General features: G+C 44.4%; 1 long non-coding RNA gene across 1 annotated transcript; it reads left to right on the forward strand.

Moving 5' to 3' along the window:
- The first annotated feature begins 2,920 nt into the window (after positions 1-2,920).
- LOC147655259 (uncharacterized) lies at positions 2,921-6,904 on the forward strand. Its single transcript, XR_015283157.1, has 2 exons — positions 2,921-3,053; positions 3,649-6,904. It is a non-coding gene; the product is annotated as an uncharacterized LOC147655259 (long non-coding RNA).
- The last annotated feature ends 3,771 nt before the right edge of the window (positions 6,905-10,675 follow it).

A 10,675-nucleotide genomic window follows, 5' to 3' on the forward strand; every position in this document is an offset into this window, starting at 1 on the left:
TAAAAACCCATCGGAATTAAAAAAAAAAAAAAAAAAAAAAAGGAAAGAAAAATCTTAGAAATTTAGTCCCTGTTTTCTCAGAATGATGGAAGCCTGAGCTCTTTCTGTGCCCAGGGAGTTGGAACAACATTGGGAAGGGTCTGCAGGGACCGATTGACTGATAGAGATGAATGATTTGGTTAAGTGAAAGGTCTTCTTAATTTCTTTCCAACTGTGATCCAAGGGCAAAAGCCACTGAAGAACAACAAACTCCCTTAGTGAAAGACCCGCTGATCAACAGGGAAGCATCGAGCACAATATTTTGTTTTAGTGAAATATTTGGCATGTTCTGCAGTGATCAATGCCAGAGCTTTGGAGGGAACGATGGCAATGGACTATAATTAGCTGTGATAACTCCTTACAATAACAACCATATTCTGGTTTGAATTATTCATGACCCACTGTGTTATTTATGGCCATTGCAGCCTTTCTCTTCCTCTGGTAATGTGTGGTGGTTACGTTTTGGGTATTTCTCTTTTTTCTTTTTTTTTTTTTTTTACTTGCCAGATACAATGTTCAATTGCTAAGCGTGGGGATAAATAAATAAGTAAGATTTAGAAAAAAAGAAAAAAAAAATAAAATTTCAGCAAGTTTTCATTCTCAGTAGGGGACGAGGAGGGAGCAACAGGCTGTGATTTTCTGTGTTCTCCATCAGTTCCATATCTTTCTGACAAAGCAGGATATGAACTGCTAGTTGGAAGCAAGGAGGGACTGTTTCTTTGGGGAGAGCCAGGCTCCTCAGCTTTCTCAGCACAATTTCTCACCGAGCAGATGGAGGGACTCAGCTTTCCCCCAAGGTTCCCTGAATGAAGCACCCGAGGAAGTGCTTGGTCGATGTTCTGCGTCTGACTGATGTCTCTACTCCCAGCAAATTGACCCAATGGCTGGGATTTCTCTCTTTTTATCTTGAGAGATGCATTGTTTAGTTAAGTTCCAGCTAGAAAAAGAGACAAGGGAGGTATTACGCATTAAAAATTAATTTACATTGGCAGCCCAAGATAATGAAGTTCTCTATTCACAGAACAGGCACTTAAGGGCTGCTGCTTCAGTTCCCTGTTGCTCCACCTCCCATTCTTGTCCTTAGGAGAAGATTTCCTTAGGAGAAAATTTCCTGGGAGAAGAGGAGGTCTCTGCCTTACTGCAGGGAGTTCTCCTTGTCTTTGGGCTATAAAAGGATCAGTCCTTCAGAAATGAGGGCTCTGAACCAGAAAATCAGAGAAATAACTTCACTTTCCTGTAAAATCAGGAGGTTATAAGGAAAGCAAAGCAGATTGTACACCTGATCTGAAGCAGACTGATGTTCATAGCAAAGCTCCTTCCTCCTGCTCAATGGCAATCATTATCTTAGAATTATTTCGCTGTACAAGGCCCAGCTGGATGGGGCTGGGAGCAACCTGGGATGGTGGAAGGTGTCCCTGCAGGGGGGCTGGAACAGGATGAGCTTCAAGATTCTTTCCAACCCAAACCATTCTAGGATTCTGAAGGAACCTTTAATTGTCATTTAGTCCAACACCCAAATTTTGGGGGTTTGTGGGGATCTAAGAATTAATGATATGTATCTCACCAGATAGTCCTCCAGCAATAAAAACTTCCTATCAACAAAATCCAATTCTCACCAAGGTCTAGAACATCTATTTCAGAGGTTTTCTGTACCCTGATTTTACAAACCACTGGCCCTTTGCAGCAGTTTCCACACAGAGCTGCTCTGAACTGAAATGTTTCTTTCCAAGACGTGAAGCAATCCTCATTTTGCATCATCAGGTTAGAAACACTACTTCTCACCACAGCCTCCCTGAATTAAAACTGCTACATATCTCCTAAAAGGGAATGAGAAGTCATATGCATGAATTAATTAATAGATAACTTGTTAAGAGACTGATGGAGGGGCTGTTGTCTCAGGTGCTGATACATGGCAGGAAGCTCTGTGTTGTAAAAAAGCTCCCTGTGCACACTCTTTATTAATCATCATCTACCCAGAGCAGAGGAAGGGCACTGATCACAGAATCACAGAATCAAAGAATGGTTTGGGCTGGAAGGTTCCTTTGAAATCATCTTATTTCAATCCCCTGCCACGGGCAGGGACACCTTCCACTGTCCCAGGTTGCTCCAAGCCCCATCCAATCTGGTTTTGGACACTTCCAGGGATGGGGCAGCCACAGCTTCTCTGGACAACCTGTGCCAAATGACAACCTCTCCGCCCTCACAGCCAAGAATTTCTTCCTACTATCCATATAAACCTACTTTCTTTTGAAGACATTCCCCTTTTTCCTATCAAGGAAGCCCCTTCTTCCTTCTTATCAAGGAATTGACAAGCGCCTGTCAATGGCCCATCTCCATCTTTCCTGTCAATTCCGTTCAGGCCAAAATTACACCCCACACCTTCTCTTCTCCAGGCTGAGCAATCCCAATTCTCCCAGCTTTCCCTCACAGCAGAGCTGCTCCATCCCTCTGATCCCCTTGGTGCCTCCTCTGGGCTGGCTCCAGCAGTTCCAGGTCCTTCCTGTGCTGGGGAACCCAGAGCTGCAGGTGGGGTCTCACCTGAGTGGAGCAGAGGGGAAGAATTCCCCCCTCACCTGCTGCCCACCCTGTGGGAACAGCCCAGGATACCTTTGGATATTTGGGCTATTTTTGGCTGGTTCATGCTCAGCTCCCATCCCCAACACCCCCAGTTCCATCTCTGATACCTCAAGGGCGTTACTGGGTGTTGGATTTCTGGACACTTTAAAGTCAAATAACACCACAAGACTTTTGGCACTGAAAGAGCTTTTACAAAACTTGGCTTTGAGGCCTGCCAGCTCCAGAGGTGATCTCTGTGTACCCTGGAGACCGAGGGAGGATGGACACCGTGTTCTACCAACAAAGACTGCCTTGGGTTTATGATGCATTTCAAAAGCACCCTCCTGGTTGCATAACCCTGTCCTGAGACCTGCCCCCCACCGTGGGAAAAACAAACACCCCTCAAGGGATCCTTCCAGGTTTCCCTGACCTTTAAAAGCTTCAAATGAGACAGAAAGGTGAGATTCTGCGGGAGAAGGAGGGTGAGGAAGTCAGAGGACCGTGTCTTTAGGAGAGCTCCCTGTTCTCAGCCATGCAGAGGATGTGTGAATCACTGCTGAATGGTCTGCTGAGCTGACTGTGCAGCTTTCACCCCCGCTGCTGCCTCTCTCCACCGGCAGCAACTGGGGCAGAGGACACATTCAATAGCTACTGAATATAATTAAGTCTAATTGCAAAGTTAATTGTTGAGGAGAAGGGAGGGGGGGGAGAAAAACAAACAGCGTGAGGCTAAGTGAGGATATCAGAACTCAGCAGTCTGATACCCTCAAGACAGAGCTGGGATTCAGCTTCCTTGCCCCATATTCACTGCATCCTCCTCTCTGTGTGTGTCTACCACTCCTTGCTTCCCTGAACGAGCACCAGCGAGTGCCAAACCTCTCTCTCCCCGAGAAAGGATCAGCTCTATTAGCAATTAAAGCACCGAACAGCTCTGCAGAATTCACTTGAAAACTTGTTCAGGCTGGGACTCAAGGAGAACCAGGGCATCTTGGTACGAGGAGGACATTTTTTTGACTGTATCACAAGCCTGTCTGTCCGTGCTTATATTCCCAGATGATACCCATTGCTGGAGGTTCATTGACTAGGACAGAGCCATTCTGCTGCTACAGCTGCTGAGTTATCCCTCAGATGCTGCTTCATTCAGAAATCAAGCTTCAAGTCTTGCCAAACCTGACCTACTCTGACAACTCAAGGCCTCCAGCCTGAGGGAAGTCCCTGGGGATATGTTAAGTGTGGAGTGTGCTTGGAGACATAGGAAGGAATGAAAAAAATTGTTTGTTCTCACTGCTGATGGGCTCAGGGAAGGGATATCCATCCTTCAGGGCTTAAGTTCAGCATAGAAGTTTTTGGAGATTGGGGTGGGATATGCTGTCTGTCCACAAAGGGACCGATTGTGGCCACTGTCAGAGGTGGGATGCCAGCCCACATGGGTCTTTGCAGGGGTCCAGCTTGGGACTGGAGACGTCAAGGACTGTGGTGCATACAGCTCTCTGGTTTTGGTAGTGAACATGCCCTGTAAACAGTTTCCAGCACTGATAGAGGAGTGTCAGGCAGGGAATGCTGGGAATAAAAGGGTCTGTGATATGGCAGCACAAACATCCCCAGGCAGACACTCTTCTGTGATGCAACATTAAATATCAATTTGCAGCTGGAGTGAATTTCCTGTTCATTCAGGGGAATTTCTTCTCTCCACCCCAAGTTCCACATAATTTCCATGTGTCCCAATGCAAAGAGCCAAAAGGAGGGAAGGAGGAAAAAGCACATCAGTCATCTCTTTTACAAAGAAAAAAAGCCCAAAACAGGAGAAATGAAGGCCCAGCCCCCTGAAAAATGCACAATGGTCAGGTTCCTCCTATATTTGAGTCACACAGTCAGCCAACATCTCACCTGTGCTGTGTGATTCCAGGCAGACTTGAACATGTCTGTGGGCACAGGTAGGGTGCTGAGAATTGATGCAATGACCTGTGACAGAGACCTGGGCTTGCTTCTCTGAACTCTCACAGGAGAAGCAGCACCACCAAAACCTCTTCTGGGTCTGAACCCCAGATCCTCCCAGGGGACTCTTCTCATGGAACAACAGCAACAAAAAAAAGTCATAGCCACCTCCAAAGATACTTTTTGAGCGCAGCTCCTGTCACTGAGCTCAAAGATCACAGGAGAAGTGCAGAGAAAGGTCTTCCCATCAAGGGCAAGCAAACCAAACCCTTTTTTCCTTACCATGCACCAGCAAGAGTCACAAGATTGTTGTACCAGCACCAAGGATGCCAGGGATTTGCATTGGGAAACATGGAAACAGGCCAGGTGATTTTGTGGAGGAAGAGGGTTCTTTGATTCCCAGCAACTGTTATTTTTTCTGTTGTTTTAATGTAATCAGCAGGGAAGCAGGGTGAGAGGGATGAAGGAGATCCAGCTGTTGCCATGGCAGCCTCTAGCTGGCCATCTCCCACATCCCTGGGGTTGCTCGGTGATGTTTTCCTCCAGTGCCATCCCCTGGTTTTAGATCAGAGGAGTTTTCCTCCTGGAGGTGGCAGAGGAGGAACCCTGGAGGTTTCCTCCAGGGAGTGGTGAGCAAAGTAGTGCAGAGAAGGGATCAGAAATCTTGGGAAGATGTGGCCTGGGAGAAGGAAGAATCACAGGACAGTGGGTGAGGACAGACCACCAGGAGTGAAGGAGAGTGCAGTGATGGATGCCAGAGTTTAAATGCAGAAACAGCATTTTCTTGGTGGAGACCCCAGGCAGACATCTAGAAACTGATCTAATTTGGACTGACTGGAACTTCCCCAGCCACAAGAGCCCCTTAAAAAATATTCCACTCCTTTCCCTCTAATCCCATCTCTTGGCTTCTGCCACAAATAGCAGCAGTGCTCTCTGAGTTCAGGCTCCAAGTTTAGTTTCTGTCACGTTCGAGATCTTAATGCAGCCCAGACGTTAAAAATTCATGTTCTGGCAGTTCCCATTTTCACAAGGGCCTGTTGGAACTAATGACGTTGCCTCGGCGAGCACTTCATAAGTTAATCATACACTTTCCCTTCTCACTCGCCTGAAGATGGGAGCAGGGAAGTTACCCTCGCAAAGTTTCAGCATTTGTGGCTCTTGTTTGAGACAATTTTTCATTCCTCTGCAGGATTTAACCAACTCCTTGCTGAACTCTCCAGGCAGGAAATGTGAGGAGCTCATAGGGGTGTTTCTGGGATCAAGTGACAAAGACTTGCCAAGGAATTTTCTACTACTTTCTACTTTCTACCTTCTACTTTCTACTAAAATACATTTAAAGGCTGAAATTCATGGCCTTCCCTACAGTTGACATTAGTCATCTATGGAGGATCCACTAAGAGTTTGCTCCGTGCACCCCAGGAACCTTCCTCTTGCTGCTTTAATGTTGTGCATTGGGGTTTAGTAGCTTGTGGGGGTTTCCTTCCAAGGAAACCTGCTTTTTAAGGATTTTTGTGGGAATTTGGTAGAAGTTTTGGTGTCTCTGGTGCTCTGCTATAGAGGTGGGCAGGTGCTTGTGTATCGTGTTCTCAGGGTTTGGCTGAGATCAAGGTGCACGTGGGATATTGGATAATTAATCAGATACCACAGCTTCCTCACAGACATGACAGGGCACAGATTTGCTGTTCTTCCCTCAGGTAACAGGAAAAGGTAATGGTAACTCCTCTTTCCCTCCCCAGTTCAAGTCACAAATGGAGCTTCCAGTCCTTGCTCCTCTTTCCCTTCTCCTCCTCCACCTTGGGTTGCCTCTTTCCACCAAACTTTATCCATGGCATTTTCTAGGATAATTTTTTTCACCAAAGCTACAGATCTTGATGCACTGGGATCATTTTATATTCCTACTCTAACTCCTGATTCATCTTACTCCTCCTGAGCATCACTCAGGTACTTCTCCTTCAGTCAAAATTGCATTTCCCTCTGCAGTAAAGGAAATTAGCACCACCAATTATCCTAATACCCCTAAACCCTTCTAATCCTGCTGATGTTCTGTTTCAGCCTACTCAAACTGAAGGCAATCCTCTGATTGTTCCTTCAGCTCAGCCATGAGGACGAGGCTTAGGAGGAAGAGAGTAGCTGGTTCCTGTCTTCCTGGGATTGCTATCAGAGATCTTTTGTTTCCACAGTCAGGAAAGGCCACTGATGAGGATAATCACAGGGAAAAGCCCAGATCAGAGTGAGAGCAAGAAGGAACAGGTCAGAGGGTCATTTAAATCGATGGCCACATGCAGTAATTGCATAAATCTGAAGCTATACCAACCTGGGGATACGTGGTGTGATTTCAGAGGCAAAAATAAACATGATCAGTGATGAACATGGATAGAGATGGTACAGTGAGAGGTTTTTTGTGATGGGTTTTCAGAAATGAGACACTCCTAAACATAACAAGGAAGTCTTTCTCTCCACAAAAATTGTTGAAGGCATTGGAGCAGCCCTACCACTGGTATTATAAAAAGGAGAGAAAGTTTGGGTTCCCCAAACTGATTGTGAGGAGTAACCTAAGCCAGGCCAACACCCAATTTATGATAAAGCAACTGAGAAGGATTAAAATAATTAATAAAAATGACTTAAATAGCATTTATCACTCACACTTCAGGCAGGAAGGACCACAACGAAAAGTCATCAGAGAAGGGGATTTATCTCAGGAGGGACAAGCACTCCTGACTTGGGTGCTGAGCATCCCAGTGACCCCCAGCCAAGGACAACAGGACACTGTCTGTCCTGGCAGCATCAGGAATTCCAGCCCTCTGTGACGTTTGTCTTCTTCTTGCCCTTTGGAGGCAGGTGCAGTCACAGCTCCCCTGGGATGGTTACGTCCTCTGATGTGCCCGAGCAGGTCAAGATCTGTAATTTTCCATTTCTGCAGCTGATCAAATGTCAGCGTTCTGCCAACCTTCAGGAAAGTCTGCTCCCCTTGGCACCACTGGCACCTAAACATCTCTTCCCCTCAGTCCCTGTTTGGAATTTACAGGAGGGGCTCAAACTTTGAGAGTGGCAAAAAGGGAAGTATCAGATCTCCTGTTTGTGTCACCCATAGTTCTCGGTAAAGTTTGGCATTTTTTTCCGTTTTTCCCCCAGGACATCTCTTTGTTGCAAGTCATCAATACCAAAAATACTGTTTTTAAGGTTTTGAAGGATCCTCAGCATCCTTCAAAAGCACAGAAAATGCTGTGGCACAAGTGACTTGGAGCTGCTTTCAGAGATCAAGACATAAATCAGCATAAAATGGGCTCCCCTCTGCAGAGAGAATGAGGAGATGTGGGATGTCCTCAAGAGAAAAGGTGGATTGAGGAGTGCCTGAGGGTTAGACAAAGTCAGTGGCACGAGCTTCGTGGTTTCTGTATTGGGAAAGTCGTTGGCATCTTTATTTATTTTGGCTGGAGGGCTTTATTTATTTTGGCAAGACATCCACGGGCTTAGGAGAGTTTTGGGGAGGACCTGTGACCCAAAGTTTGCCAGTCCCTTACTAGGGTGTCTGTTGAGCGTAAGGGAAGCCACATCCAGCCAAGCCTGGTCAAGAGACAATCAGTTTTTAATCACTGTCCTTTGGAAGGGGCTGCCCAGGGAGGTGGGGGAGTCACCATCCCTGGAGGAGCTCGAGGAGAGCCTGGACGTGGCACTGGGTGCCGTGGTCTGGTTGATGTGGTGGGTTTGGGCCATGGGGGTTGGACTCGATAATCTCAGAGGTTTTTTCCCAACCTAAATTGAGCCTGTGATTTTCCATGGAGTTACAGAATCCCTGGAGAGGTTTATTAGTCCACTTTCAGACACTAGGTGGGCAAAACCTGGTCTATACTTCTCCTCCAGAATTACCTGGACACTTAAACCAACATTAACAGCAACTCAGGGATGTTGGGGCTGCAGCTGTGGCTTTTAGCTCTTTTTGGCCACCTGTAGGTGAAGGCAGAAGTGCAAATGGACAATAATAAGTTGTTATAAATTCCCCAGTCACCTCTTCTCATCAGGCTTTCAGCCAGACACCAACTCTTCATAAAGAAAGACAAAGACATTAAATTAGAGTTGACCTTGAGTTACCCTTCCAGACAGATTGGGTTCATGGAAACTCTTGGAAAGAGTTTATGGGTCAAAATTTGGTTTTTGAATTCCCTGGCTCAGCTTTGATGCTACAAAACACCCTGGGAATTGGAAGCCTTGGATCAGGAGCATGTTATCTTCTGATGAAAGATGAGGTAATTAATATCCGTTTGGATATTTTTTCCTGACCACAGATGATTTATGTGTAAATGGAGGTTTTATGAGTAAATGTGTAAATGGTTTTATGTGTAAATGGAGGGTGGAAACCTCTATTTAGAGGAGCAGGGAAGAGATGCTTCCTTACCATCAAAGTTGACAAGACCAAAATTGATCAAAGTTTTAAATATTTATTTATTTTTAATGTTATTTATTTTTAAACCAGCAGTCAAATTCTAAGTGTCACAAATGCACAACTAAGATGAAAATAAACATACAGAGCTTCAACCTCCTTGGCTGATACTCCAGAAAAATTAGCAGGGCATTTACTTAAGATGGATTGAAGGAAAATCTTTCATGGGAGTAAAGAGCCAGTGGGGCTCATTGGTACAGGTCATGGGAGGAAAAGATACAAAGTCATTCTTCACACTCTGATTGGCCATTAATGACAAATAGTAATTAGCAATGTAAGTAACCTTTTAGCAGAGCTTTTAATCCTCACACATTCAGGCTGTTTGGGATGGCACTAAGGCTGTTTAGGCTGAAAGCAGCAGGTTTTTCATCTTTGTGATTTAGGTAATAGAAAAGCCACTATAAGGAAAAAGAATCTCTTTTTCCAGGTAAGGAAAAGATCAAAAGTGCGATAATCTGCATGGCAAATGCTGTTGCAATTCAGCAGCTCTGCATCCTTTATTTTAATATTAAAAAAAAAAAAAATCAATATTTTTCTTTTAGTATCCCATTTTCAGAATTTAACATGTTTTGTAAATCTTCCTATTCCTTAATATCCAAGACATTCTCCTCTTACCACCACCTGATATTTTTTGCTTAGCAAACTCCTTCTAGAGATGGAGAATCTCCAGATTTCATAAATATGGTGCACCTGGGTTGGAGGGAGGAGGAGGAGCCAGCAACAGATTTGAAGCTGTAAGAGCAATTTACTGCCTCTCATTTTCCTTCTTCATAGTGAGCTCCTCCAGGCCCTGGGACATTGTGAAAAAATGCCTTTTTTTAAATCAACTTCTCAGCACTCTTTGTTCTGATCAGCTACTCACAAAAGGAACAAAATTAAATGTATGTATATGTAAATAGGTGAAGAAATATGTGCACACCCCAATCTGAAATAAGACTTCAAAAATCCCAAAATCTGTATCTGGAAGTGTTATTATATAACTAACATATCTAATTTTTAAAAAATCTTGGAAAACTTCCTGTACTTGTTATATGTGGACTTGCCTGAACCACTTTATGAGTGAAATGATCGTGATTCACAATCTATATTTTATCAAATATAATTTAGTATAGAATTCGAGTGAAGGGATCATTAATATATGACAGGTGAAGAGAGTTTGGCAAAAATCACTGGCTAAAAATTAGTTCTGAGATAACGTGTTCTGGATGAGAAAAATGGTTCACAAAAATGTAAAAATCTTTTAGTAATGGATTTAGGGAGAGGAAGGAGGGAAGGAGGGAAGGAGGGAAGGAGGGAAGGAAGGAGGGAAGGAAGGAGGGAAGGAGGGAAGGAAGGAAGGAAGGAAGGAAGGAAGGAAGGAAGGAAGGAAGGAAGGAAGGAAGGAAGGAAGGAAGGAAGGAAGGAAGGAAGGAAGGAAGGAAGGAAGGAAGGAAGGAAGGAAGGAAGGAAGGAAGGAAGGAAGGAATTAAACTAACAGGGGTTTTGTTTTTATTAACATTAACAACAATAAAACTGTATTGTTAATACTATTAAGTTGTATGTGTGTTATTAATTGTTACAACTACCCTTATCAGCTCCTTTTTCTCAATCAAATTAGAAAACACACATATTGAAAGGATTTGAATTTTCTCTCTGAAACAAATTCACTTTCATTTCAAAATGCCTCTTGTTTCCCAGTTTCAGCAGCAGAAGAGCTCAGGGGTTAAG

Source organism: Cyanistes caeruleus, chromosome 1 (genome assembly GCF_971803275.1).
Source record: "Cyanistes caeruleus chromosome 1, bCyaCae1.hap1.1, whole genome shotgun sequence".
Classification (NCBI taxonomy): domain Eukaryota; kingdom Metazoa; phylum Chordata; class Aves; order Passeriformes; family Paridae; genus Cyanistes; species Cyanistes caeruleus.